The sequence below is a fragment of the Teleopsis dalmanni genome, chromosome 1 (genome assembly GCF_002237135.1).
Source record: "Teleopsis dalmanni isolate 2A chromosome 1, ASM223713v2, whole genome shotgun sequence".
Lineage (NCBI taxonomy): Eukaryota > Metazoa > Arthropoda > Insecta > Diptera > Diopsidae > Teleopsis > Teleopsis dalmanni.
Genome location: NC_051846.1, coordinates 223,729,772 through 223,737,798, shown reverse-complemented (window position 1 = coordinate 223,737,798; position 8,027 = coordinate 223,729,772). Strand labels below are relative to the sequence as shown.

Below are 8,027 nucleotides of genomic sequence, written 5' to 3'. Positions count from 1 at the left end.
ACCCAGTAGAAAACGGATCGATCCGTCATCGAAGACGTCTTCAAGACATGGATACATACATGAAGACCGATCGATCCAAATGTATGACGGTCTTCGAAGACACTTTCATACAAATTAGCCAAATGTCTTCAATGAATTTTTGTGTACATGTCTCGAAGACCGTCTCGAAGACCATGTCTTGCATAACGGACGCATTCGACAGAAAGTTGTGCGCTCTTAGTGGAGTGCTCATATAATTTTTTCACCCTTTTTTTTATTTTTACTCTTTTATTGCGCTCTTTAAATTTTAAATGAATTTCAATTTTCTCTTTAAATAAGTAGAAAGAAATTGTTGTATTTTGTACTTTTATTTATTTTATATAATAATTTCTTAAATTACATTCAAAATTAAAAGTTTTAAAAATAAATTATAAATTTTATTATAAATTATTATAAATTTTATTAAGATATTAAAAATAAACTAGTAAAAACTAGTAAACATAGTGAAAATTAATTTAAATAATTAACTTAATATAACTTAATATATCTAAAATTAACTAAAACTAATATAAAATAATTTATAGCATTTCGCTATCATCAATTGTTGAAGTTTTATATGTTTTCAAAAGCGTTGAAAAGAATTTTGGTACAATTAAACCTTCTGATCTTAAGAGTTCTAAAATATCATTACCACAACGCCTGTTAATCCTGTGTTTTTTAAATATAACAGCTAATTTTTCACAAGTGTTTTTAGTTTTTTTATTTTCAACATCCTTTGTTTCGTTTCTTAAACAACTTTCACTGGAATTATTGTCTTCAATATTAATATCAATATATTTTCCAGGAACTAAGTCAATATTTCATTTGTTTTGATTTAATTTCTTTTTTTTAATATTTCATAGTTTAATGATTTTGTTTCTTTATTCATTTTGATTTTTTTAATATTTATTTCACAAATGTTTATTTACTACACTTCAAAATTATTGCGTCACTTCATTTATAAAACATAGCGTCATCTGAGGCAAAATTCAAATACGTTGCTATGAACACTAAAAATGAGAGAGAAAGCAAAGAAAGAGTATTTATATTCATGTTTTGAGCAATTGTTTTTCAAATTTGCTTGAACATGCGGACGCGGTATCAAAGACCGTCTTGAAGACAATGTCTTCGAAGACCACTTTTTCTACTGGGAAACGTTAAAAACCTCTTATCTTTTCTCGTTTCTTGTTTGCTTTAGAATAATTTATAGGTTTTATTTGTGCTTTTAATATTAATAAAGTTATAATAAGCAATATTATATGAAGTTCTCTTTCGTCTATATAAATAAATTAAATAACTACTTTATTTAGATAGATATATTATATGAAAAAATGATGTTAAAATGATGACATCATTTTAGATTGTCAGTACAGTTCTGTACCCTTATGTGCAAGCTAAATATAATGCTACAAACTACTGACCTGTTCAATTTTTTTTGCAGGGTGAGATAAACTCACCCCTAAAAATAAACCAGCAAGTGATTGCGTCAATATAAAAAACAAGCTGCAAACATACATATGTGAGTAGTCTCACGTACAAAATGAATTCAGACCGTAAACATTGTCATGTTACAAGAATACTGGATTTACGCGCTATTTCAAAGCAACTTGTTGATAAAAATTACAATTTAATTAAATTATGAGCAGTTTCATTTAAAACAAAAAATGTAAAAATGTATATAAATGCATTTAAAAAAAAGTAGCGTTCGACCGTGACAGGACTCGAACCTGCAATCTTCGGATCCGAAGTCCGACGCCTTATCCATTAGGCCACACGGTCATTTGCTGCTCTTTGCCAAACATTTAATATTAAATATTTCTGATATAAATATCAACAAAAGTTTTGTTTAATTTAGTTTTTTAATGCTTGGTAATGTTTTGATCATTTTGAGTTCCATTTCTATTAAGATGAGTTCTTTAATTAAAGGCATTCTATGAACTTTTCGAAATAAAAATAGTTGTGTTTATTTATTTATATTATTCACTCTTATAAAATAATTACTGTTGTTTGAAGATTTTAAGATAGTTTTAAGTTTGTATTTTTATGGTAATTTGGAAAACAAATATTTTGTTTGAGATGCAATAATAAAGTGTATTACTCTCAATGCTTATCTGATGCACTGCGTTATCGACCAGTGAAATCGAGATACCTCTAAACTTTAATGAAAAAACAAAAATCAAAAATTTCAACACCTTCCACCTTTGATCACTTCAATTTGTTTAAGGATGAATCATCAATTCTTTCTTCTAAAATTCTGTCAAGGGTAAAATAGATTGAAAGCCACTTTGTTTCACTATTCTCAACTATTCTCCCCAGTCATTCACTTGTTAAAACCTGATAATTATTGTTTCTTATGGAAGATTTTCAATCAATTATTGGTTTCAGGTATTAAAAACTTTAAATTCCTTGGAAGTTTTTCTGTGCTTTTTGACTTTCAGCATTGAGTAAAAATATTATAGGCACGGTGCTGCTAGATCGGTCGCGCTTATGCTTGTTCTTTCTAAAAATTTTACTATTGATGAATGAAGGACAAAAATGAAAACAAAAAACAGATTTGATTGTTTACGAAGGCAGGCAGTACAAGAAAAGAGTCAAACTAGTTTTTGGTGTAATTATTTGTTTTTACAATTAATGCTTGGCACCAGCAAGCAGCACGTAAAATTGCATGCATTTAATATCACTTCATAATGCAAATAAGAGAAACATCCCTACTTGTTTGGAAGTTTACTGAGCTACATATATATATGTATGTGTATAAATGTATATTTATAAACATATGTACTTTTATTTGGAAGAATATTAATACTTTCTGATCTTATTTTAGGAACATTTGAAGCAAATGCAACCAATTTCAATTTTTTGTTTTAATCAGGTATAATAATAGTTATATGTATGTTATATTAGTATTAGCTAAAATAAGATAATTGTATGTAATTGACCATGTGCGAGTTCAAGTAATTGATGGTAAATTGAGGAAAATGATAAATTATGTCCGTATGGCAGCGAATGTTGGTATTTACCAGAATTTCGAGTATGGTAAATTAGGTAAATTTGATATTACCATTGGCAACATTTTATAAGATGTATAATAAAAAAATAAATAAATTTGAAAACTTTTAACATAAGTGCATTGCAAAAAACCCTAAGAAATTTCAGTTTACTTTACCATAATTTACCAAGTTGGTTTATTGGGGCCTGCAGACTTCATCGAATTGAATTGCTGGGCTTTATTCTGCTTATATTACTTCGTAAGCAATTCCTTTGTATGGTAGAGAAAATGAAATCGACTAAGGCATAAATTGTTATATGACCTTATATTACAAATTTGCCCTAATACAGGCTTAATAACATTTATTTATAATTTATTTATTACCATAACTACTTACTTTATTTATTTATTTTGTTCAAAATACATAGTTTAAGTGAATTAATTTTAAGATAGTTATTAATAAACATGTGTTAATAAATATGTATAAAAATGTAAATATTAATATTTATTACGTAGAAACTTTCGCTATTTTTTATGGTTATTCACGGGATATTGATCAATTTATAATTTTTTGTGTTAATATACATTAATATTTTAAACAAAGCAATTTATACATATAAACAATAAAAAATAATATATCATATACATATATATCTAATAACGGCAAGAACTAACAATGTGTTCTTTTATTGGTGGTGGTATTCCTCTATTCCTGAGCGTTGTTTGTTGTCGTTTTGTCATTGGGCGTTGTTGTGGTAGGATTTTAGGCAGGTTTAGGAGTATTTTAGGAAAATCTTCTGCAGGTTGTTTTCTTTCTTCTTTTCCATTCTATTTTCCAATTATTTATGTGTGATAATATATATCTTTATCATTTATATGCAAAAAATCTTTTTGTCGAAAATATTAATGTATATTAATATAAAAAATTAAAGTTCTTCAAATTCTTGAGGACGATTATAAATTATAGTCGAAATAGAGAACAAATAATAAAAAAAAACTTTGAAATAGTAAAAAAAATCTCTTTTCTATATTATTTTTTTTAAACAAAATTTCTTCGTTAACATGGACTAGGCCTCCTGGTGACACCATGTAAAAAAAACGCGCGATGCATTATACCTCAAAGGTGGTCTGGAAATTAGTACGCAACTAGTAACATGAAAATTGTCACTTCTATTTAATTAACGATAACCTTTCACGTATGTCGATCTAGTAACTATAAATGATTATGAAGTTATTTAAATAAATCTCCATTTCTCGGCAATTATCCGCTTGCAAGAGCTAATAGTCGATACACTTGTACCCCTTGTACTGATATTCCGTTTATACTTATTCAGTATCTTTTAGGTGCATATATATGTAAAATAGCGTTAACTATTCAAACTGCCATATAAACTGAAGGTTTAATCTTAAATCGATTTCTATATAATTTTATTGTAATACATTTGGCAAAGCTAAATCATACTATTTTTAAAAAATGTTTTACGAATTATTGGTAATTATTTTATATACATATGTGTTCTTATGATTGTATTACTTCTTAAGATTTAATATAAATATTATGTAAATGCGATAAAATTGGAAATCCATACTTAATAACGATTAATTACGAAAACAATTATAATTCTTTCTTCAAATGCCATCATAATGAAAAATTGTTTCAATGCTGCAAATAAAATTTTGATATCTCTTGCCGCCGAAATTACATACAAAAATATCAATGTCCATATGTTCATATTTAAACACAAAGCAAGTAGGCATGAATGAATATAAAATAGCGAATAATTCTTTTTACTACTTACATTATAATTCAAGGAAGCAATAACAACACCTCAAAGAGCTAAAGGAGAAAAAAACACAAAAAAAAGAAATATAAAAATTTCTCGAACCTATGAAGCAGAGCAAACTGAAATGACGTTTTCCAATAAGTTGGCGTAGGATACAAAGAAAATATAATTTCCAATTTTTTTATGGCATTGCATTTTGTACTTTTAGCCATATATCATTATTTGTATTGAAATAGCAAGAAAACTTAATCTGCTTACCAAGTATTTAATAAATATTTGCCATAATTACAAAAAAGTTTATGAACACCACATCGACTATTTCAATTTTTGTGGAGTAATTTGTTAAAGGTTAAGAGTATTATTTAGGATCTTAACATAACTGTTATTAATTGTTTAAACATTTATACATATTTTTTAAATAATCTGAACACTTTCTTTAATTTTTTTATTTTTTGTAATTACTTCTCCATTTTTGAATTACGGGACTACAATTCTGTTTACGGTTTTAATGCGCAAAGCTAGGTTAATCCACTAAAGAGATCAGTGACGATTGCTCTAAGGTGCGGAGGTGTGCGGTGAACACCCTAACATAATTTGCAAAATGTCAAATAACATAGGTATATAAATTTATTAGGTATCTTCACATCAAGAATTATTAATAATTATTACATTTCCATATACATATATATTTTTAAAGTTTTAGCAAAAACAATTAAATATAATTGTCTATGAAAACTTAGTCAATTTGCTTCTGTTAGCTGCTATACTTGTTAGTTGTGCTCATATATTTACAGCTCAAATCACAGAACATTTCTATTTTATTTCGTCTTTCCCCTTTGTGTGCAAAGAAGTTGGCCGCACATTCATATTTTGCATATGAACAAAATAATGTGCGTGTACTCCCGTTCATAATATCAGAAATAGAGATTTATATAGTGGGAATTGTACGAGAGTAATTTTCTGTTCTACTCGAATATCAACTGCATGCATACGAATCCAACATGATGATTTGCCAAAGTGGTTGCATGAGCGGCTGAAGTTTGCAGCACATCTCACCATACATTTCTATCACATTACGTCTCTCCCCTTTTAACAGCAGCACCCACGAATTTCTGTTCTTATTGTGCGGGGTACTTGTCCGCACATTTATACGTTGCAAGCGGGTTCGATTTTGTTTGATCACTGCACAAACATGTATGTTTCTAAATACAAACTCTTTTGTTTGAAAAAATTTGGTTTGATGTTACGAGAATTATGTGAAAAGTTTTGTTTCTTCCATATTGATATAATATTAAACTTGTATATAAATTATTAATTTAATTTGTTTAATATGTTATTTTGTTAATGAATAGTTAATATAATATTGCGAATATATTGTTGCCTAATATAATATAGTTATTATTAATAAAACATCTCATATATTTTATTTTAAGTGGTACATGTAAAAAAAACATTAAAGAAGATCCGCACACCCTTCCAGATAGGGCACGCGTCGTCACTGAAAGAGATCAGTATTTCTATTCCGATTTTATTGTTTAGAAAATTTTCTACACTTTTTTGGGACTTATATTGATTGGTTGTCACAATTTTTTTACATGTAATATAATTATTATTATTATTATTTTTTTTAATTGTTATTTTATTTGCTTCAGTCTTTCTAGGAATATAGTGCCATAATTTTGGTAAAAAAATGTGGAGTGGCAACTCTAAAATATTTCTTCAGCTCAAAGTACTGTGATACTTTGAGCTGTTTTTTTGCAGAATTGCAACGAAACTTCGCAAAAACATTGTGCATTGAATGTTATAAAAAAACAATAAAATATGTTTCCAATAAATTTATTTTTTTGGAAAATATTTTCAAAGTTTTTTGTAGTGCCTGCTTGTAGACTTATGACTTTGACTGTATGTTCGACCAATAGTAACACATGTATGTATAGGCGACGTCACACGTGAATGCGCTAATCACAAGAGCTTTAAAGTGTTCTCTTTAAATTAACACTCCAAACACTTCTTAACACTCCAAATGTTCGTAAAAGCTCAAGCTACTTGAAGCCATTGGAGAAACTTGAGTAGCAAGTCTATGTCGAATTTCATTTTGTTTTAGGCAAATATGTCCAACGAAAACACTAACCACAAGTCCAAGAATGGTTGTGTTGGCACACTACGCATAATAAATAATTTTTTTAAAAATTCTTACAAACTATCGAGACTATTGCCTTCCGATTTTTATTTACTTCTGAAGAGCTACTTCAAAGATAGATACTTCTTTGTACAATACCAAAACGACACATCCCACATGATAAAAATAGAAGCCGGTGTCCCACAAGGGACTGTATTAGGTCCGATTCTGTATTTACTATAGATTGCAGACATTTCTAAGCCAAAAAGTAGAGAAATACTAATTGTAACGTTTGCTGACGATACTAGATTTTTATCAAAACACCATGATATCACAAAAGCAACTGCAAATCTTCAAAATCATCTTAACGAAGAGACGCATTGGCGTCCTGGGGGACTAAGATAAACGCCGAAAAAACTGTCCAAGTTATTTTCAACAACAAGGAATGAAAATTGTAAATATTGATATACCACTCTGCAAGAAAGCCATGCTAATACCTGGGCCTGCTATTAGACCGAAAGTTGACTTGGAAGGAGCACATAATACTGAAGAAAAAGGAAGCACATCGAAGATTTGCAGATTTATATTGGCCTCTTGGTAAAAATTCCAGTCTGTCAATTGATAACAAACTACTAATTTATAAAACTGTTATTGTATCGATTTGGAAATGTGGAATTGAAATATGGGGAACCACCTGTAAGACAAATTTAAATACGATCCAGAGGCTGCAATCAAAAATCCTGCGAACAATAGTAGATGCTAGATGGTACATCACAAACGACGATATTTACAAAGACCTGAAAATCCCTGTTATACATGAAACAATTTAAAAAAGCAGTGCTAAGTATAGGTATATCTAAATTGCTGCAGTACACAAATTTAGAAATGAGATTTCCTGCCTTGGAACCAGGGTAAAAAAAATGTTTAATACGTACACTTCCAACCTCATCTACATTTTTATCAAATTAAATTAATTTTCATGAGATTAGCAGCTACTGCATTGTAAGTGAGCAAGACCTATAAGTTATTTATTAAATCGATCTTAAGAACCATTGAGTGAATTTTTATGATTCAATCATTTTAAATTGTTGTGGCCTCCATAGCGCTCATTTCAACT

At 28.6% G+C, this 8,027-nt stretch overlaps 1 non-coding gene across 1 annotated transcript; it reads right to left on the bottom strand.

Moving 5' to 3' along the window:
* Positions 1 to 1,724: 1,724 nt before the first annotated feature.
* On the bottom strand, positions 1,725 to 1,797 carry Trnar-ucg. Its single transcript has one exon. It is a non-coding gene; the product is annotated as a tRNA-Arg (tRNA).
* Positions 1,798 to 8,027: the final 6,230 nt, after the last annotated feature.